At 53.2% G+C, this 22,646-nt stretch overlaps 1 long non-coding RNA gene across 1 annotated transcript in view; it reads right to left on the bottom strand.

Moving 5' to 3' along the window:
• Nucleotides 1-10,880: 10,880 nt before the first annotated feature.
• Nucleotides 10,881-22,646, bottom strand: part of LOC140903164 (uncharacterized) — a 39,274-nt gene continuing 27,508 nt past the window's right edge. The window contains exon 2 of the long non-coding RNA XR_012156172.1: nt 10,881-11,217. This is a non-coding gene — a long non-coding RNA (uncharacterized lncRNA). The remainder of the gene's footprint in view (nt 11,218-22,646) is intronic.

Genomic DNA, 22,646 nt, shown 5'->3' with positions numbered 1-22,646 from the left:
GTGTACTGTTCTAGCTCCAGCAGCAGGGCTGGTGAGTGGCATTAGCTGCTTTCCTGGGGGCGCAGAACGTGAGCGCTCACGTGCCTGCGATCCTGTCTGGAACCTCGGCGCCAGAGTCAGGGTTCAAGCAAACACTGCAGAGAAAAGGGGTTACACAAGAAGAACATCAGAACGGCCAGACTGGGTCAGACCAAAGGTCCATCTAGCCCAGTGTCCTGTCTGCCGACGGTGGCCAGTGCCAGGTGCCCCAGAGGGAATGAACAGAACAGGCAGTCATCAAGTGGGATATTAGATGGGGTGGGATCCGAGTTACCCAGGAAAGAATTTTCTGTAGTATCTGGCTGGTGAATCTTGCCCATATGCTCAGGGTTTAGCTGATCGCCATATTTGGGGTCGGGAAGGAATTTTCCTCCAGGGCAGATTGGAAGAGGCCCTGGAGGTTTTTTGCCTTTCTCTGCAGTGTGGGGCACGGGTCACTTGCTGGAGGATTCTCTGCTCCTTGAAGTCTTTAACCTACGATTTGAGGACTTCAATAGCACAGATATAGGTGAGAGGGTGAATGAGATAAAACTTGGGGTTCTCTGCCCCTTGCTTTTATAGCCTAGTGGACCTTTGAAATGGACTCTGCTGAAGGCCACCCCTCAAAGTAAGGTGTATCCAAGCTGGGAGGCAGCCACATGGAGTCTGGAGCTGATGGATGTGCCATACTCCTGTCCCCCCCTTGTGTTTGCTAAAATGCACATTGTTCTGTTTCCTGCCATCTCCTCCCCACGCTGCCTCGGGGACCCTGTTTACTCCAGGTATGTAAAGTGAGGTAAGCACTTAGGTTTCAGAGTAGCAGCCGTGTTAGTCTGTATTCGCAAAAAGAAAAGGAGGACTTGTGGCACCTTAGAGACTAACCCATTTATTTGAGCATGAGCTTTCGTGAGCTACAGCTCACTTCATCGGATGCATCACGAAAGCTCATGCTCAAATAAATGGGTTAGTCTCTGAGGTGCCACAAATCCTCCTGTTCTTTTTGTAAGCACTTAGGATAGATCCCATTTAACAACCCTTGCCTGGGCGGGGCTGTCTGGTTTTGAACATGTGCTAATAACATCACACAGGGGGATTTTGGAACTTTACATATCATGCTGCTATGCACATTTCACCCCGACGTTATTGCCCAGTGAGTTATTCGATTTCAAATGACACCTCACAAGGCTTATTCTGTACAATGATTGTCCCACCAGTGTGTGAATACAGGGTGCTTTGCATCACAGACGTTCCCCTCCTTTGGAAAACCGCTGAGAGCCATGGCTGGAAAGCGCTAGTGGAGAGCTGAGGGCTGTTCCCACAATAGAAATAACAAATACGCAAACATGCCTGCTCCTTGGGAGCAAAGAGAGAGAGTGAATCAGAGACTGATGGATGCTACCAGGACCATTGGCAGCATTGTCACTGCTGCATCTACCCATCCTACGGGGGGTCCCTGTGTCACCCACCTGGGGGGGGGGTCTGTGTATTACACGCCTGGGGGGGTCCCTGTGTCTCACGCTTGGGGCCAAGAGCATGTTTCACCTGCCCAGGGTGTCTGTCCTTTATCTGCGGGAGGGGGGGGGGAGTCCGTGTTTTACCCCCTCTGGCTGTGTGAACTGCCCGTCCTCGGGGGAGCCTGTGTGGGGATGGCTGGCCCCAGACTCCCCTTTGTTTGGCTGCCAGGCCCTGCACACGAGGCAGAGGGGTGCTAGGACAGTGCCCAGGAGTGCTGATACTATGGCTGGCTCCCTCCCTTCTCCTGCGGCGCGAGACTCACCTGTGGCAGGCATACACTGGCTGTCAGTCCCAGAGGTGGATTAAGGTTTCCTGGGGCCCTGGGCCAGAGCAAGTGGGGGGCCCCTGGTGCCTGAACCTTGGCCATGCCCATTCCTTCCACCCACAGCCCTGTCCCCGTTCCGCCCCTTCCTCCCTGGCCTTGCCGCGTCCCGTCCCATTCTGCCCCCTGCTCACTGCTGCCCTGCCCCTCCTTCACTTCTTTCTGTCCCCTCTACCCCCCCAACCCCTCCATCCCCGCAGCCACAAGACTGGAGAACCTCTGTCCCCCCCACCATGGCCCCGGGACCACAGAGGGGAGCGAGAGCGCCTCCAACCGCGTGCTGGGGCTTCCCCCGCCCCTCCTGCCCATCCGGTGCTGCTGCTGGGGACCAGGTTCGGGGTCCTAGGCTGCTCCATGGCTTCTGCTAGGGCCCTGGGCTTCTGCCACCCAGTGGCAGGTTTCTGCTGTGGGCTGGGGTACCCATTTTCCAGAGTCCCCCTATCAGCCAGGGCCCCTGGGCACAGGCCCCTATCCATCACTAGCCTGTCCCCAGGGCGGTGCTCTGAGGGGCCGTGGCAGAATGGCCTCAGGAGCTGGGCCTGCCGTATGGGCTTCACTCTGGCCAGGAACCAGCCAGAGCCCACGTCCACCCTTAGGAGCATGATGTGAGGCCCGGGCTGGCCCTAGCGCTGGGGCTGGGATTCCCCGGGGAACCTGTCCCGCTGGCAGTTTTGCCCCGTCTATAGGGACCCAGAGAAGATCTCCTCAGTGTCCAGGAGCTGTTGTGGGGCTGAGGGGCTCAGCTGCTGTGGCTATGGGGCTGGCATGGCTGGGGTCATGGTGAGACACTGACCTTTCCTTCCTGCTCCTTGCCGGTTTGCTCCCTTTCTCTGCTGTGCCCCAGAATCACCGGGATCATCGCACCTCCTGGATCTGCTGGCCCAGCTGCCGCTGGAAACAGGTGAGGGGGCTAGATGGGGCTCCGACATGCCTAAGGGCAGGGGCAGGCCACCCAGTCTCTCCCTCCCCCGAGTGGCATGTGGAGGAAGACGCACCAGGAGTCTCCAAGTGGGGACCAGAGGGGTGCGGGAAGACCAGCCAAACCCCCCTCCCTGCACAGCCCCAGGGGCTGGGGAGGGAGAGGATGGCATGAGCTGGGATAGACCTTTGGCATGATGGTGTAACAGGGGCACTGCCAGCTGTGTGGAGGGGGCCTGCCGTGAATTCTCGCTGGGCCCCTCCCCTGACCTGAACGGTGACCGCAGGTTTTCTGAGCCCATTGGCAGCTGCATACATGGCTTGTGCCTGTCAGGATGTGGCAGCCTGGCAGCGCCCTGGGAGGTGCCTTTCTGGAATGAATCCTGGCCCCAGTCTCTGGCAGAGGCTGGGTGCGCTGCTGCTGCCCATCCGCTGCCGCACTGGGGTGTTGGTGGCTTTCTGCTGAGTTCAGAGCGGCTTGGCCCATGGGGGCGTCTCTATAGATCGGGGCCATTCGTCACCCACCCCTTGCACGTGCCCTGCCGTCGGATGCTGAGAGCTTCCCCGCTTGGCCTGCTCTGCACAGCCAAATGCAAAGGGAACCTGTGACCGGGGAGTTTGCCCTGACCGTTGGCTAGGTCTGACTCATGGCAGAGAGCTGTCCTTGGCAGCCGGCTTGGAGCTCGCTGCTCCAGGAGCTGAGACACGTTCCCATGTCCCTCGCAGCTCTTAATGCAGCTCTTAATGCTCCTCATCCCTGTACTCCTTCCAGTCTGCCCTTGGGAAGGCTGGTTCGTACCAGCTTCAGCTCCGTGAACCAGACCCAGCTCCTTGGACGTCCCCGCCAAGCTGTTCTCGGCTGGTCCCTGCCCATCACGTCCAGACATGGCTGCGCTGGGACGAGGGCTGAGGTGGGGTGGGGGGTGCGATCCTGCTGCGTGCGCCACCCTGACCGTGGCAGGAGTCACTGTAACACAAGCTGGGCCAAACCCAGCCCTGGACAAGCGGGCCCATCCCACCAGAGTCAACAGAGCCGCGCCGTTGAGGGCCAGGGCTGAATACAGCTCTGAGCATGGCCCCCCGACCAGCTCCTGACTAGCAATTACCTGGAGACGTGCTCCAGAGGCCCAGAAAGGCCTGTGCCCTGTGCTGAGATTCTCAGCCTGGAACAGGACACCTCAGGCTCCAGAGCTGCCCCGCATGCAGCGCAGCTCTGGGACGCTGGTGGGGATGCTGCTGTCCCAGTGCTGCTGGGCTGGGTGCCAAGCGGGAGCAGCAGGAGACCGGTTACCTGAACTTTCCTCCCCCAGCCTGCTGCCCTTGGGGGGCGGTTCCCAATCACTTAGACTACCCCAGTGGAGCAGAGCAAGGCCAGGCAGGGTACAGACCTTCAGTGCAAAGAGCTGCATCAAGCTGGTTGCAATTTCTGAGACTGCCTAGGGGGGTTGGGCGCCTCCTCTCCCTTTGGTGTAATGGGGGCTTGGAAGAGGGAAAAGGTCTTGATTCCAGTTTACCCCTCTGATAGCAGCATGGATGCAAGCAGAGGTTTGTCCTGGCCAGCCAAGCCAGATGCCCGTTAGAATGAATGCAAAGCAAGAAAGATGAGAAAGAGAAGGAATAAAGTGAGGAAGGAAACTGACCCACTGGGGCAGGGGCGAAAGGAGGAGCCCCAGGGTCACATCTCGATGTTGCTCAAGATCTAGCCAAACCTGGTGGAGGCGGGATGGCACCTCATTGGGTCAGGACAGTAGTTGAGGCTAAGGAAACCAGTGTGGCGGCAACTATCCAGAGGCCAGCAGGGGGCACTATGATAGCCGCTGTGGAGACCTGCAGCAGCCAGCAGTGTGGGCTGCTGGGTGAGGCACTGGCCTGGCACTCAGGAGACCTGGGTTCTGTTCCCAGCTCTGGCCTGTTGGGAGACCTTGGCCAAGCCCCTTTGTGCCTCAGTGTCCCCATCTTCCAAATGAGGATAATGATGCTGACTCCTTTGTCCTGTGAGACCCACTGATGCGAGGCGCTGGGAATTACTCCTCTTATCATTACAGCTCACACGCGCTCCGGGTGCTCCCTGAACAGCAGCGTCCAGGAGGAGCTACGGCCCTATCCAACAATCCAACCCTTTCCAGGACCCAAGTATCGACTCTTCTTCCCACCGGGACACACCTGGGCCAGTAGGGAAAGCAAAGGTCTAATGCCCCAGAAGGCTGATTGGTTCTGTTAGAGCATTCCCCAGCCCACTGTCAGTCCCCTTCTGCTGCCACCTGCCTCTCGGCTCCGACCTCCGCACGTCCGTCTCTCCGCGATTCCCAGCTCTTTGCAGGCTGGGCAGAGACACTGCTGCAGCTCGAGTGATTTCAGCTCTGACTGAGCATTTAAAACAACAAAAGAGGCTCCTAATGAAGATTTGAGGACTTCAGTAGCTCAGACATAGGTTAGGGGCTTGTTACAAGAGTGGGTGGGTGAGATTCTGTGGCCTGTGTTGTGCAGGGGGTCAGACGAGATGATCATAATAGTCCCTTCTGACCTTAAAGTCTATGATTCTATTTAGCTCTTTATTTGAACAGTGGGGAGGAACAGGTTAAACCAGACAAGGAGGACCCTTCTAGCTGAGATACCTGTCACCCACCCTCTTACCTTCCCAGGCCTCTGACATTCAAGCCCCTGGCTTAATGAGGCCCTTTCGGCTGGAGGTGGCCCCCCTCATTTGGGACAGGTTAAGCACAATCCTGCTTCCCTGTATTCCTATAATAATTACAACATTGGTAACAGCATTTCAGTACCCCTGCATTCAGTACTAATGGGATGTGTAACCCAACACCAGCCAAACTTCATTGCTTTGAGTAAAACACCACTCTATCTGCTGGATATCTCAGCAGAGCAGGAGCAAACAGTATTTACATAAACATATCCAAAGTCTCTCCCTCTCCCAGCTAGCTGTCAGGGAAGCTTTCATTCAGACCCTTACAGGGGGATGGCCAGCCTTTGCTGGAAATTCTTTGCCCCTGTGCTTCCTAATGGTGTTTTCCGTGGAAGGCGCATTGGCTTCAGAGCCTCTATCCCAGCCCCAGGTGCTGCCTCGCACTGTAGGACCCCTCCCACAGCAGTGATGTTCCAGCCCTGAGCTAACAGACCTCTCTCACACTCTCTCCTTTCTGCACTGCGAGCTAGAGCAGGCCCGGGCGAGCCTAGAGCCTGGCAGAGCTGGCGCCCAGAGCTGCATGCAGCAAGCAGGGCAGTAATGACAACTCCAGCTCCCCCTGCCTGGTGACCAGGCCCAGATGAAGCGGGGTGGCTGTGTGGCAGCCGTGTCATTCCCCTTTGCTGTGCCATCCATTTCCCTTCGGGATGCTCATGAAGTTGGCACTGGCAGCCCTGCTTCTGGGCATTGTTAGTGATGCCCCTTCTGCATCCGCCTGCTCCCTTCACTGGGGTTTGCAGTGACAGCACTGCCCACATCAGCTGCATTCCCCACAGCTCCTCTGGGCAGCACCGCCTGGAGGTAATCTGCCACTGCAGGCCGTGGGGCAGTGTAGCAGACTGAGCGTTCACTGCCTCAGCGCCTCCGATTGGTTGCCTTGGGAATTAGCTCCCCAACCTCAGAGCACCCCCTCCTGGCCGGTGGGGCCTGCGGCAGGTGAGACATGTCCCTCCCAGACCCTGGTGCCCCTTTCATTGGGGTGCTGCCCTGCAGCAGCACCCCCCACACTCTGGGTCTCCCCTCCCAGGGGAACCCCCTTCCCCTATGCCCACCTTGCCTCAGTGGCTTCTGCCAGCCGTCATCTAGCCCCCTTTCTCTGGGGCAAACTGCAGTCTGTAATGGCCACTCATCATGGGCAAGGGGGTTGGACCAGCTGCCTCTACCTATCCCCAGGCTGCACCTCCACAGCCCCAGTACCTCCTTCGGCCTTACCAAGGCCTCAGCCTGGGGAATTGCCAGTCTGGAGCTCCTCTTGCCCTTCCCCAGCACTGCTCTGCCCCAGGTACCCTGTGCTCCCAGGCTGCCAGGTCCTTCCTGCTCCCAGGCTGGAGCGAGACTGACCCAGCTCCTCCCTCAGCCCTTAGATCAGGGCCAGCTGTGGCCTGATTGGGTGTGGCCCCATCTGTGGCCGCTTCCCCAATCCGCCTCCCTTTTTCCCCAGGAGTGGGGTAACTGCCCCGCTACAGGCAGCCATTTCCCATTGCACGTGGCCCTGGCTGGGAGGATGCACTGTGCAGTTGCAGGCCCCTTTACAGGGCTGGCCACTTCTCTGCAGCCACAGGATCCGGCCCACCATGGTGACACGAGGAACTCCAGCCCCCCATGAACATCAGCCCTGCCTGTGGGAAAACCCCCACTATTGGCTGCTGCCCCAGTGCCCCGCGTCCTGGGAAAGAGCAGCCAATCAGAGCGGTTACCCAAGAAAGGCAGAGCTCCTGCCAGGAGCTGAGAGAGGTTTTGGGGAGGGGAGAAGGAGAAGAAAGAGCCCCACAGCTCACGGTGGCTCTGCTCTCCCTCCCCTCCTATGGGCAGCAAGGACGGGACAGCTCCTCTGCTCCTCCCCGCTCCTGCCTGCAGCACCTGCCTGGGAAGGGGAACAGGAGAGCAAAGAGCCCTGGAGCTCCCCCCTCAGCCAGAAGAGGGAGAGGTGACCCCACTGCACCTCCGGTCTGGGACAGAGGGTGAAGAACCCCAGAAGGAGCAGTGGTGGGGGCTGGGGACTGAACAGATATAGGGGTAGAATTGATCTGGGGAATGGGTACATGTGGAGGTGGGGCATGGGCAGGGCTGATTTGGAGGTTGGGGGATGGAATTAATTGCTAGACCAGGGACGGGCAAATGTGGGGGGTCAGAGATTCTGTGGGGGCCAAAATCACCTACCCAACATGTCTGGCAGAATGGGCAGGGTCACGCACACACTGGGGTGGACAGGGGGAACTCAGCAACCAGCGGACACAGCATCATCTCTTTTATCTCATGATTGTTTGGGTCAATCTTGTGATTTTGGGGTCTTGACTCATGATTTTTGAACCTCTGGGGCTGGCCATACTGTGTGTCCCAGCTGGGAGCATAGTTCCTCTGCGAGCCCGTCTAAGGGACCCAGTGGCTGTCAGCAAGGATGGTATCGCATGGATCCAGGCAGAGTTCTCCGCACCACAGACGTGGGTCATGCCGGTGCAGCACACTGGCAGCCATAGCGTGCGTCCCCCAGCAGTGGTCTCCTGCCAGCACGGGCTGCGTCTCCTTGCCATGGGCACCCGCGAGGGGCACAGTGCGGGCTCCTGTCACAGAGTGACGGCAGGACATGCTCAAAGGGCCTGCCTCAGAGACGGCTTCTTTGTCGCAAAAAATGGTGCCAAGCAGAGACTGAGAGATAGACAGCGTGTGGGGCTGCATGTGGACGGTGCTCATGCCGGTGAGAGACACTGACATGGTTTCCCTTGGGGCCACCACCCTCTGAACACCCCAGGAAGAACTAGCCACATATCCAGCAACAATTCTGCCTGCTCCACCAGCCTGCTGAGTACACAGACAGTCACCTGCTCCAGGCTGGGGCTCTGCCGTGTGCCCTTTTTGGTTGGCCCTTGGGGAACGAGCCATACCTGTATATACATGCACATGCAGACACTGGCTAACAGTGGGGATCCCCAGGCCAGCACAGCAGCGGGTGTGCAGACTGTGTGGAGTGTGGGTGCGCCTACACAAGCCAGAGTCTGGGGGGCTGGTTTCACCAGAGGGGAAGGGTCTGAGTGCCTGGTAGTTAAGAACTCAGAGTAGGCGGATCTGGGGAGACTCAGGACTGGAAGGGTTGTTGGGGTCACCTGCCAGGAGTAACTAGGCTGGTGAAAGCCTTTATGCTTCTGGGCTGGCTACTGGTCTCAGGACTCTGAGCCACAGCAGCCGGCATTAAGGCAGGGCACGCAGTGTCAAAGCCCACCATACTGGTCAGGTGATCCCAAAACAGCACAGTGGCCACCTTCTTCACTGATGTTTGGGAATACAAAGTCCCATTATAGAGTAATAATAACAACAACACCCAGCTCTGCTATAGCGATTCCCCTCACAGATCTCAAAGCACTTTACACAGGAGGTCAGTATCATTATCTCTGTTCTACAGATTGGGAAACTGAGGCACAAAGCAGTTAAAGCAACCTAAGTTCACCCTGCAGGCCAATAGCAGAATCAGGACTTGAACCCAACCCTCCTGAGTCCCACACCAGGCCCCTAACCATTGAGCCACACTGCCAACCAAATTAGCAATGGTGACAATTATTCTCTGTTCCATGATGGGAGCTAAGCCTGCACCCCTCCCACACACCCCCTGAAATCAGCAGCAGGAGTACCTTGCCTGGGCAATGCACTCCTGAAGAGGCTGTGTTTGGAGGCTGCACACCTCACCTCACCGAGAGTCAGCTGGGCTTTTGGCTGGGTGTTACTTTGCTGTTTGCTCCTGATTCTCATCACCTGTCCCAGACCCATTGAACATTTACGGAAGGCAGGGCATTGTGTGGGTCTGGGTTTATAACGACTGGATGGTGCTGAGGGCATAGGACTGAGACAGGAGAGCCACTCCAGACACGTGGGCCCATGGGTGCTCTTGCTTACTCCCTTGGAGTGATATTGACAGCCCAGGAGGCTGCAGACCATGGAAGGGGTGCAGTGCTAACTCCTGCATGGAACAGGGCAATTCAGACTCTGGGCACCATTAATCCTGCAGATGTAACTGCTCTCTGCAAACCACAGCTACTATCCCTACATCAATCGCGCACCACTAGAAACGGGATCTTGAGTCACTTCAGTATTCAACTGCATTTTCTTATGTGCCTTGCCTTGTGAGAAGTGTAGTTCGGAGCCTGATGCTTCCATTTTATCGGATTAGCCAGGCTCCCTCAATGGACTATATCTCCCATTATACATCCGTAATCATCCGACTGCTATGATGCACCACACCGCTCATCTGAGGAAAATCCATTTTGTATTATGGGAGATGTAGTTCTCCAGGAAACCCAGCCCATAGAAGAGAACAGAGCTTCACCTACAATTCCCGTAAGGCAATATGACATAAGGGAAAAGCATCCATCCCCCATCACTGAACTGGACAGACCCACGCCTTGCCCCTTGTACTTCGCTCCTTCCAGAGGCACCAGAACGTGCAGTGACTGATGCAAAAAATAATGTCCTGATTCAGGAGTTGTTTTCAGGCTACCACTCAAACAGGATCTTCCCGGCTAATGGGCCCTTTCGGTGACTGCAGCCCTCCCCAGCACCTGAATGGTCTCATTATCAAGCCATGAGGAAGAGCAGCTAGTTGGCAGAGGACATGTGATGGAGGGTCTTCTGGACAGTCTGGACTGGCCCTTTGGCTAATGTAATGAACACCAAGCACAGACCCTTAGATAAGAGCCTCTGCAGAGCTGCTGTTCCAGCTCCTGAAGGATCACCCATTCAGTGGATAAGTCGGATGGTTCATGCAGGCAGCAGCAGTCACCTTGGCTGGTGAGCACCATAGAATCATAGACTTTAAGGTCAGAAGGGACCATTATGATCGTCTAGTCTGACCTCCTGCACAACGCAGGCCACGGAATCTCACCCACCCGCTCCTGTAACAACCCCCAACCGATGACTGAGCTACTGAAGTCCTCAACTCGTGGTTTAAAGACTTCAAGGTGCAGAGACTCCTCCAGCAAGTGACCCGCGCCCCACGCTGCAGAGGAAGGTGAAAAACCCGCAGGACCTCTGCCAATCTGAGTGGCCACCGGGCTCCTTGCTGGGCCAGCGCTGAGTGCTTTGCTCTTTGGGGGTGACACACGTCAGAGAGATGGGGGCAGTGCCTGTGAGCCGGACAGCGAGAGGAAAGGCCACCGGCGGCAATGCCAGCAGGAGCAGCCGCAGCACACCCATCCCACATGTGAATTCTGGGGGCTGTGCTGAACCCCATCAGCCAAGCTGCCTTGCTGCTATGTAACCATTGGGTGGCTAGAGTTCTAGGTCCCTCCTGGGCCTAAAAAATCCCAACTCCCACAGAAAAGTAGCTGGAGACCCAGAGTTCAGTCTCTCAGGATTTTCAGCAAGGATTGCACAGAGTCAACCTCCCCACGTTCAGGTCCCAAAAGGAGCTAAAGAAATGAATTTAATTAAACAACTTTATAAAAATCTTATGATAAAAATAATCATCTAATTTTACAGCATAACATGACTATTTTATAATCCAGTATATTCACTTATACATAAACATAAATAAAGAAAACAAATTTAAATCTGAACACTTCAGTCCCCACAGAAACACAGTGAGAAGAAACTGAAAGTTCCCAAAAGTTTCAGTTGAGTTCACCTGAGTCTCTGATCACCAACATCTTCCCTCCACTTGCTTGTAGGAATTTCAGTTGGAATCCAGGCTGACTCTTCCCCTGCTGAAATCACTGCTAGCCAGTCAGCTGACTGATTAACCAACCACTCAGTTAAGTGTCTAGATTTAAAGAAAACCCTGTTACAAGAAGATACAAACCTGAGACTAGCAACATGTAAATGACTCCGTCCCCATTAGTACATTTAAAGAAAAGTTGGTGAGTCGGACGAGTTCAGACAATGTAACTAGAACAGTTTGGCTAAAACCAAACAACATTCAACGCATACAATTAAAATAGAAATTATTTTCCCCTCCAAATTCCCCCTGGCTATAATTAGCATTGCCCAGGCTTCCCTGTTAGAGGGTTCACAATAACACTAACCTGCTGCAAAATGCTTCAGACTTAGGGACAACAACCTGCTTCCTGCTCCTGGGTTCAGCTTCCCACAACTCACACAAGGCACATGGCCCCCTGTAAAGCAGCTGCCCTGATCGCTCGCCCTCAGGGTGTCTGACCCCAGCAACAGGGAACCTACTGGAGCAGACCCACAACTGCTATACCCACTTCCAGAAGCTTCTTTGTTTTTCTGCTCCAGTTCCAGTTAACAAAATGCATGTTAGACAAGTTTGGCTGCAAGGAAGAATTCGAGGTACACTGGGGACAACACCTGATTCCTGTCAGGCTGCAGAACTGGGCTGACATCAGAATCCAAACACACTCTGGTCAGTGCAAGCAGAGGCAGTCCTCTCATGATCTGGACTCGATGTATGCAGTATGGATGTCATGGATAATTGAAACAAATGGGGAGAAACAGAATCAAAACCACTGTTTAAACACCTTCCCTCAGCCCCCCCCCCCCCCCCCGCCTTCTCAAGGACTCCTGACCAAACAGCACAATACACATGGTAACAAACTGAAACAAAGCCTTTGTTTCAGTTTGTTAGCATATGCATTGTGCTGTTAAATCCATTTAAAGAATGAATGTCCTCCCTAGCCCTGTTCTGCTCCTTTAAGGAGCAGAGCACAGCCCCACCCCCTCTGGTGGGGGGCAGGCTAGACCCAAGTCTTTCTGGTACCCGTACCCACTAAATATCTCTTGCCGGTACTGCAGACTGGAGGGTACTACCCCACTTGCACTCCTGCCCATGGGTCTCTTAAAGAGATATCTCCCCGCTGGGCACATGGGTTACAGCTACAGACGAGGTCACTGACATAGGTCATCAAGGGTATAAGCACCGACTCCATGGGTGCTCTAGGGCTAGGGCACTCACCGGGGAAAAATGGTAGCCCCCTTCTCAGCCTCCCCTTCCTCCCCCATCACCTCCCACCCACCGGCGGGCCCCGCCGATCAGCGCCTCCCTCTCCCTCCCCATGCCTCCCCACCCGCCGCAATCAGTTGTTTTGTGGCAGGCAGGAGGCTCTGGGGGCAGGGGGGAGGAGTGAGGACATGGCGTGCTCAGAGGAGGGGGCAGGAAGAGGCAGGGCAGGGGTGGGGATTTGGGGGAAAGGGTGGAGGCTTTCTTCCGGCAACTCGCAGAAGTTACTAGATCGCAGGCCCTGGTTCTCACGGGAGACTTCAATCACCCTGATATCTGCTGGGAGAGCAATACAGCGGTGCACAGACAATGCAGGAAGTTTTGGGAAAATGTAGGGGACAATTTCCTGGTGCAAGTGCTGGAGGAACCAACTGGGGCAGAGCTCTTCTTGACCTGCTGCTCACAAACCGGGAAGAATTAGTAGGGGAAGCTAAAGTGGATGGGAACCTGGGAGGCGGTGACCATGAGATGGTCGAGTTCAGGATCCTGACACAAGGAAGAAAGGAGAGCAGCAGAATACAGACCCTGGACTTCAGAAAAGCAGACTTTGACTCCCTCAGGGAACTGATGGGCAAGATCCCCTGGGAGAATAACATGAGGGGGAAAGGAGTCCAGGAGAGCTGGCTGTATTTTAAAGAATCCTTATTGAGGTTACAGGGACAAACCATCCCGATGTGTAGAAAGAATAGTAAACATGGCAGGCAACCAGCTTGGCTTAACAGTGAAATCCTTGCTGCTCTTAAATACAAAAAAGAAGCTTACAAGAAGTGGAAGATTAGACAGATGACCAGGGAAGAGTATAAAGATATTGCTCGGGCTTGCAGGAGTGAAATCAGGAAGGCCAAATCACACCTGGAGTTGCAGCTAGCAAGAGATGTTAAGAGTAACAAGAAGGGTTTCCTCAGGTATGTTAGCAACAAGAAGAAAGTCAAGGAGAGTGTGGGCCCCTTACTGACTGAGGGAAGCAACCTCGTGACAGAGGATGTGGAAAAAGCAAATGTACTCAATGCTTTTTTTGCCTGTCTTCACGAACAAGGTCAGCTCCCAGACTACTGCACTGGGGAGCAAAGCATGGGGAGGAGGTGACCAGCCCTCTGTGGAGAAAGAAGTGGTTCAGGACTATTTAGAAAAGCTGGACAAGCACAAGTCCATGGGGCCGGATGCGTTGCATCCGAGAGTGCTAAAGGAGTTGGCGGATGTGATTGCAGAGCCATTGGCCATTATCTTTGAAAACTCATGGCAATCGGGGGAGGTCCTAGATGACTGGAAAAAGGCTAATGTAGTGCCCATCTTTAAAAAAGGGAAGAAGGAGGATCCGGGGAAGTACAGGCCAGTCAGCCTCACCTCAGTCCCTGGAAAAATCATGGAGCAAGTCCTCAAGGAATCAATTCTGAAGCACTTAGAGGAGAGGAAAGTGATCAGGAACAGTCAGCATGGATTCACCAAGGGCAAGTCATGCCTGACTAATCTAATTGCCTTCTATGACGAGATAACTGACTCTGTGGATGAGGGGAAAGCAGTGGACATGTTGTTCCTTGACTTTAGCAAAGCTTTTGACACGGTCTCCCACAGTATTCTTGCCAGCAAGTTAAAGAAGTATGGGCTGGATGAATAGACTATAAGGTGGATAGAAAGCTGGCTAGATTGTCGAGCTCAACGGGTAGTGATCAATGGCTCCATGTCTAGTTGGCAGCCGGTATCAAGTGGAGCGCCCCAAGGGTCAGTCCTGGGGCCGGTTTTGTTCAATATCTTCATAAATGATGTGGAGGATGGTGTGGATTGCACCCTCAGCAAGTTTGCAGATGACACTAAACTGGGAGGAGTGGTAGATATGCTGGAGGGTAGGGATAGGATACATAGGGCCCTAGACAAATTGGAGGATTGGGCCAAAAGAAATCTGATGAGGTTCAACAAGGACAAGTGCAGAGTCCTGCACTTAGGATGGAAGAATCCCATGCACCGCTACAGACTAGGGACCGAATGGCTCGGCAGCAGTTCTGCAGAAAAGGAGCTAGGGGTTACAGTGGACGAGAAGTTGGATATCAGTCAACAGTGTGCCCTTGTTGCCAAGAAGGCCAATGGCATTTTGGGCTGAATAAGTAGGGGCATTGCCAGCAGATCGAGGGACGTGATCGTTCCCCTCTATTCGACATTGGTGAGGCCTCATCTGGAGTACTGTGTCCAGTTTTGGGCCCCACACTACAAGAAGGATGTGGAAAAATTTGAAAGAGTCCAGCGGAGGGCAACAAAAATGTTTAGGGGACAGGAACATACATGACTTATGAGGAGAGGCTGAGGGAACTGGGGATGTTTAGTCTGCGGAAGAGAAGAATGAGGGGGGATTTGATATCTGCTTTAACTACCTGAAAGGGGGTTCCAAAGAGGATGGATCTAGACTGTTCTCAGTGGTAGCAGATTACAGAACAAATGGTCTCAAGTTGCAGTGGGGGAGGTTTAGGTTGGATATTAGGAAAAACTTTTTCACTAGGAGGGTGGTGAAACACTGGAATGCGTTACCTAGGGAGGTGGTGGAATCTCCTTCCTTAGAAGTTTTTAAGGTCAGGCTTGACAAAGCCCTGGCTGGGGCGATTTAATTGGGGATTGGTCCTGCTTTGAGCAGGGGGTTGGACTAGATGACCTCCTGAGGTCCCTTCCAACCCTGATATTCTATGATTCTATGATTCTATGGAGTGGGGGCAGGGCCTGGGGCAGAGCTGGTGGTCAAGCACCCCTGGCACACTAGAAAGTCGGCGCCTGTGATCAACGGCCCCTACAAAGTACGTGTAGCAATGGGACACTGCATTTTACTCTTTCTCTATCAGGTCATGTGACTAGGGAAATTCATGGGTATTAACAGTGTGCGTACTAGCAACCCTAGCAGTAGTGTTTTACCCTGTTCTGTTATAGTTACTTCCTGTATAATATCATTACTCTTGCAAACATTATGTGTGTTTGTCATTTCTTGGAAGTCTCCAGCCATCTTGCAAGTAAGTGTGGGTTGCCCTGTGATTAGAATTTTCCTTCCAAGCTGCCCTGGTGACCCTGCCAGGGGAAGGACCAAGGGGGGCGAAGAAACCGCCAAATCAATTCCTATGGGAAGAAAATCAGGAAGTTAAGCCCTGCAGAGCTGGAGTCGGGATCCAGAGGAACCCAGGCCTGTCCATCAAAGTCCATCAGGAGGTTGGCATTAAAAGAGGTCAGCAGGTGGAAAGGGGCGCTACACATTTGAGGTGCATGGATGATCTGAGACAGCTAGGTGCTCTGTGAAAGCTATGCCATGATGACATCAATCAATCACATTTCTACAGCACACGTCACCGTAGTGTCTAGGCACTGGGTTGTGACACTTGAACTGTCTCATCTTCTCATTTCAAGCACCAAGTTCGTATCCAGTCTCATCTGCTGCCCACTCTCACCCTTGTGCTGCAATTGATGCTCCCCAGTTGTACTGACGGCATTTTTCCAAGGTCATTCACAGGTGGCTCCTCTGTGTTATTTCTCTGGGTGTGTGTTTGTGACTCGCCCCAGTTGTAGGTTAGAGCTGGGTTCATTGGTGGGTTTCATTAGCGTGGTCATTCTGACCCTCCTGGAGCATGCTGCCCAGATATCACAGTCATGAATACAACATAAGAGCCTGTTAAATAAGAACAGCTCTCAACCCCTCCCCTGCGGCACCCACCAGACACCTCCCGCACCTCTCTGCTCTGTTTGTCATCATTACCTTTTCTTCACGCTCCTTCACCAAGTGGAGAATCCGCAATGTTCCCATTTGAATTCATTTCTCAGTTAGGTATTTGGGAGATGAAGTATCGAATGCTTTACTCAAATCTAAATATATCACATCTGCTGCATCCACCTCATCCACAGATTTTTTAAAGCTATTTTAAAAAAAGCAATCAATCCTTCTGGCAAGATGTGTCCCTGTAAACCTGCATTGCCTTCTGCTTAGGCTTCCATTACCCTCTAGATAGGCAGCAATTTTGCTAGGAACAAACGTTAGACTTAGGCACATGGAATTGCAGAAATCACTTTTGTTTGAAAACGGATGCTACATTTACTTTTTTCCAATCTCCCTGGCCCTCCACTGCTGTCCATGATCTTACAAACCCAACCGTCAGTATGGTGCTTTGCTAATTCCTTGAATATCCTAACTTCAGTCTATTATAGGAGTGAACAGGCGAGGTTCCGTGGCCTGCAAGGTGCAGGAGGTCAGACTAGATGATCCTGGTGGTCCCTTCTGACCTTAAAGTCTATGAGTCTAACATAACACAGTGACCCGTAAAGGGCTGGGAGGCCAGGGGTTAGCCAGCCCTGTTCAATCAGCCCTGCCTGTGCCATAATCAGATGTCTCCATGGTTTGTTTGGACTTTTGTTGCCCACTCAGAGTGACCCAGCCAGGGGACTAAGCCACATGAATCCCCAGGAGAGACAGAGAACCCTAGTGAGAGGGAATTGAGGCAGGGAGTGCTATGGGGCAGGCATGCCCTATGACACCTCGGATGCAGGGCATCCCAGCTGGATGATTCATGTGTGTTTAGATCTGATTTTCACTCTTTAACAGTGAGGGTAACTCTCAAATTTATTAGGGTTTCCATGGATGCACAATCTTTGTAAAGTTAAGAGTTCATACAATCAGGGCCATGTATAATAATCTGCTGTCTGTTCCAGGCTCATGGACAAAAGATGTGGTAATTAAATAGCTTTGTCGAACTGGATGTCATGAAATGGAGGCATGCTATAGGATCGTCCTTTAGTGCTAATGATGCAAACTTCCAGCTCTCTAGGAGGAGGGTCTGAGACTGTGGACCCAGAATGGTTCAGTAGATCCAATAATGCAACAACCTATGCATTTTGAAGCACTTGGAGGAGGGGAAGGTGATCAGGAACAGTCAACATGGATTCACCAAAGGCAAGTCATGCCTGACCAACCTGATTGCCTTCTATGATGAGATAACTGGCTCTGTGGATATGGGGAAAGCGGTGGACATGATATATCTTGACTTTAGCAAAGCTTTTGATACGGTCTCCTACAGTATTCTTGCCAGCAAGTTAAAAAAGTGTGGATTGGATGAATGGACTATAAGGTGGATAGAAAGCTGGCTAGATCATTGGCTCAAAGTGATCAATGGCTCCATGTCTAGTTGGCAGCCGGTATCAAGCAGAGTGCCCCAAGGGTCGGTCCTGGGGCCAGTTTTGTTCAACATCTTCATTAATGACCTGGATGATGGGATGGATTGCACCCTCAGCAAATTCGCAGATGACACTAATGCGACATTTAGAACAGAAGAATCCCATGCAGTGCTACAGGCTGGGGACCGACTGGCTAAGCAGCAGTTCTGCAGAAAAGGACCTGGGGATTACAGCGGATGAGAAGCTGGATATGAGTCAACAGTGTGCCCTTGTAGCCAATAAGGCTAACAGCATATTGGGCTGCAATAGTGGGAGCATTGTCAGCAGATCGAGGGAAGTGATTATTCCCCTCTATTCGCCAGATGTGAGGTCACATCTGGAGTATTGCTTCCAGTTTTGGTCCCCCCCGCCCCCTCCAGAAAGATGCGGACAAATTGGAGAGAGTCCAGGAGAGGACAATGAAAATGATCAGGGGGCTGGGGCACATGACTTATGAGGGGAGGCTGAGGGAACTGGGCTTATTTAGTCTGCAGAAGAGAGGAGTGAAGGGGGATTTGATAGCAGCCTTCAACCACCTGAAGGGGGGTTCCAAAGAGGATGGAGCTCAGCTGTTCTCAGTGGTGGCAGATGACAGAACAAGGAGCAATGGTCTCAAGTTGCAGTGGGGGAGGTCTACGTTGGATATTAGGAAACACTATTTCACTACGAGGGTGGTGAAGCATTGGAATGGGTTACCTAGGGAGGTGGTGGAATCTCCATCCTTAGAGGTTTTTAAGGCCTGGCTAGACAAATCCCTGGTTGGGATGATTTAGTTGGGGTTGATCCTGCTTTGAGCAGGGGGATGGACTAGATGACCTCCTGAGGTCTCCTCTAACCCTAATCTTATATGGTTCTATGAACCTGCCTCTGAAGGGTGAAAATTTTCCATCAAAACCTTTTTATATATAAAATGGTTTTTGGGGAAAACAGAAACTTTAATGCAAAATTTTCCATTTCCATTTAATACTTTTGGGTTTCCTGCTCCCCACCTTCCTCCCAGGCTTTCTACCTCCCTCCTCCCTTCATCTCCTGCTTCCACTCCTAGCCACATATCTCCCACGCTGCACGTACAGCCCACTGCCCATCTCAGAGGCATCCTCCTTCAAGACCCTCTCCAGCGAACTTTTCCTCCCTCTCTGCCTGTTGCAAACGGTGTTGATTTATCTTTCCTTCCTTAGCCTATATGCTTCTTGGGGCGGGAGCGGCAGCTGGAAGTGCTGGGTAAATGCATGGGACTCTAAGATTGTGCTTTAGTGATAACAAACTATCCAGCTCTGTGACTCACTCCTGCAGGGACATGGTCCTGTTCTTGTCTCAGCGTAGCCAGTCTGCAGGCATCGATAGCAAGGCCCCAGTGAGTTCAGATCATCCCCCATGTGACTTTCTGCGGAACGAGGCCAGTGAGCTGGGGTTTTCTCTCTGTTGTACTGAAGGAATAGCACAGGGATGGGCAAACTACAGCCCGGGGGCCACATCGGGCCCTTCAGATGTTTTAATTTGGCCCTCAAGCTCTGCACGTTGCCCCCGCCCCAAGTGCTGCCCCTGCAGCTCTCATTGGCCGGGGCAGTGCCTGTGGATGGGGCAGCACGGAAAGCCACCTGGCCATGCCTCTGCGTAGGAGCCGGAGGAGGGGACATGCCACTGTTTCCAGGAGCTGCTTGAAGAAAGTGCCGCCCAGAGCCTGCATCCCAACCCCCAGCCCTGATCTCCCTCCCACCTTCTGAATCCCTCCAGAGCACCCTCCTGCACCCCCAACCCCTCATCCCAACCCCCACCCCAGAGCCCGCACCCCCAGCTGGACCCCCCTCCCCACACACCCCAACCCGCTGCTCCAGCCCAGAGCCCCCTCCTACACCCTGAACCCCTCATTTCTGGCTCCACCCCAGAGCTCACACCCCCAGCTGGAGCTCTCACGCCCTCCTGCAGCCCAACCCCCAATTTCGTGAGCATTCATGACCCACCATACAATTTCCATACCCAGATGTGACCCTTGGGCCAAAACATTTGCCGCTCTCCCCCGCCCCCAACCTCCTGGAATAGCAGCTTACAGGAGGCATCAAAGAAGAAAACAGAAGGACTCGGACTCCAAAGGAGCTGCACTGGAAGCAGCCGGGAGCAGGTGAGTGCTGGGATCCTGTACAGGCAGAGCAGAGCAGAGCAGAGAAACCAGCACAAAGCTGCCAGAAATGCAGAGAGGAGAGGGCTTTTCCTGGGGCGGGGGAGGGAGGGCAGTGGAGCAGCTGAGCTGTAAAATTCATCAAGTGCATCTTAAGGCAATAACAAATGCCATAGCAACCTTCAAAAGCTGGCTTCCAACAAACCCGCCAGAGGCAAGGGGAGAGAATTTGCTCACTTCTTCTACTTCCAGTTCCCAATCCTGCCGGTGAAGCTGCCCTCACTCCTGGAAGGGATGTGACAGCCCAGCAATGCACTCAGCTCCCAGTATGGTCCCCGAGACCCTGGAGCAATGAGGGGACCAGCAATAGGAAAATCCTGCTTGCCAGAGCTACCCTGAGCCATCCTCTGACCGTGGAGGCTCTACGCCCAGTGAACGAGTGTATTGCAATGGCCCCAAACACCATTGTGATGGAATTTCATTTGTGTAACAGGACCCAGCAAAATCAGTTAACTCCCAGCCCACCTCGCGAATCAGCTGTGGTGAAAGCCTTGGTCTCCCTGCCCAAACCTCAAACAGACAGCAGTTCATCGCAGGGATTGGGACTTGCTCAGGAAGGCCCCATGATCTAATGCCTTTAATAAGTAATGACAGCAGCAGTCCTGCTCTCGCTGAAGTCTAAACCTGTCCTGTGCGTTATTGTTATTATCACATATTATTTGTATTGCAGGAGCGTGTAAGGGCCCAAGTCACGGACTAGGACCCTAGTGTGCTAGGAGCTGTACAAACACAGAACAAAAAGTCAGTCCCAACTGCAAACAGCTTCCATGCTAAGTATGAGACTAGAGGAGAGGAGGCTACAGGCAGGCAGGTTGGGGAGCACAAGGAAACAGTAAGACAATGTGGATCAGCAGGATGGGCAGTGGCTAAACCCCTTAGGGTTTGGAGAGCACGGCCCTTTAAAACCTCATCCTAAGGCAGAAGAAGTGCTTGTTGTTCCAGGGAGAAGGATGGGGAGAGGGGGAGAACCAGAGACTTCCCCAGCAGACAGCTCATACAGACTGTCTCTCTCTCTCTCTCTCTCTCTCAAACACACACAACAGTTTCTCCCCCTCCCTCCCTGCCCATGTACCCCATCTCCGCATAGCCGGGGAGGGAAGACAGGGCTTAGGTCAGAGCAGGAAAGCTTTCAGTAAGTGCCTTAAAGAGACAGTGCACAGCACCAGACTGTGTGCTGTCTCTTTAAGACACTCATTCACTTACTCGGAGGGCTGGTTCAGACCTCAGACCACAGCAGCTCTCTCCTCGTCAAGTCCTCCTGAGCCCTCGTCCTCTCTCCCCTGCTCTGTGGAGATGGGGTACAGGGGCAGGGGGAGGGAGACACCCTGACATCAGCACATCCCACCCCCCACTCTGCATAGCCAGCAGGAGGGTCCTGGGAGCAGCTGCAGGAGCAAAGTGGCTGCAAAGCAGGGTGGGGAGGGGCAACTGAACCCATGCTGCTGGATGTGTAGGGCTCTGCTAATCAAGTGTGCAGCACTTGAATCACTCCTGGGCGGTCGCCCAACCACGTAGCTTAGGGAGAACACAGGTGCGAGGGTGTCACAGGGATTACTAGAAGACCTGTGCCAAGGGGCATGGATCTCAGTAACCAAGGCTGCGCTGGTGGCAGGTTGTCGGAGGAGATGAAACCCAGTGAAATTGAGCAGAGCCTAGATGCAGTGGGAATACTGGGGAGGCTGAAGGTCCACACTCGAATTTACACCTGCATAGTGAGGGGCAGGGAAGAAATGAGAGCAGCAGAATATGGACCCTGGACTTCAGAAAAGCAGACTTTGACTCCCTCAGGGAACTGATGGGCAGGATCCCCTGGGAGAATAACATGAGGGGGAAAGGAGTCCAGGAGAGCTGGCTGTATTTTAAAGAATCCTTATTGAGGTTACAGGGACAAACCATCCCGATGTGTAGAAAGAATAGTAAACATGGCAGGCAACCAGCTTGGCTTAACAGTGAAATCCTTGCTGATCTTGAACACAAAAAAGAAGCTTGCAAGAAGTGGAAGATTGGACAAATCACCAGGGAAGAGTATAAAAATATTGCTCAGGGATTCAGGAGTGAAATCAGGAAGGCCAAATCACACCTGGAGTTGCAGCTAGCAAGAGATGTTAAGAGTAACAAGAAGGGTTTCTACAGGTATGTTAGCAACAAGAAGAAAGTCAAGGAAAGTGTGGGCCCCTTACTGACTGAGGGAGGCAACCTAGTGACAGAGGATGTGGAAAAAGCGAATGTACTCAATGCTTTTTTTGCCTCTGTCTTCACAAACAAGGTCAGCTCCCAGACTACTGCACTGGGCAGCACAGCATGGGGAGGAGGTGACCAGCCCTCTGTGGAGAAAGAAGTGGTTCGGGACTATTTAGAAAAGCTGAACGAGCACAAGTCCATGGGGCCGGATGCGCTGCATCCGAGAGTGCTAAAGAAGTTGGCGGATGTGATTGCAGAGCCGTTGGCCATTATCTTTGAAAACTCATGGCGATAGGGGGAAGTCCCGGACGACTGGAAAAAGGCTAATGTAGTGCCCATCTTTAAAAAAGGGAAGAAGGAGGATCCGGGGAAGTACAGGCCAGTCAGCCTCACCTCAGTCCCTGGAAAAATCATGGAGCAGGTCCTCAAGGAATCAATTCTGAAGCACTTAGAGGAGAGGAAAGTGATCAGGAACAGTCAGCATGGATTCACCAAGAGCAAGTCATGCCTGACTAATCTAATTGCCTTCTATGACGAGATAACTGGCTCTGTGGATGAGGGGAAAGCAGTGGACGTGTTGTTCCTTGACTTTAGCAAAGCTTTTGACACGATCTCCCACAGTATTCTTGCCAGCAAGTTAAAGAAGTATGGGCTGGATGAATGGACGATAAGGTGGATAGAAACTAGGCTAGATTGTCAGCTCAAC

Source organism: Lepidochelys kempii, chromosome 25 (genome assembly GCF_965140265.1).
Source record: "Lepidochelys kempii isolate rLepKem1 chromosome 25, rLepKem1.hap2, whole genome shotgun sequence".
Taxonomy (NCBI): Eukaryota; Metazoa; Chordata; order Testudines; family Cheloniidae; genus Lepidochelys; species Lepidochelys kempii.
This window is presented reverse-complemented; position numbering and strand designations above follow the sequence as displayed.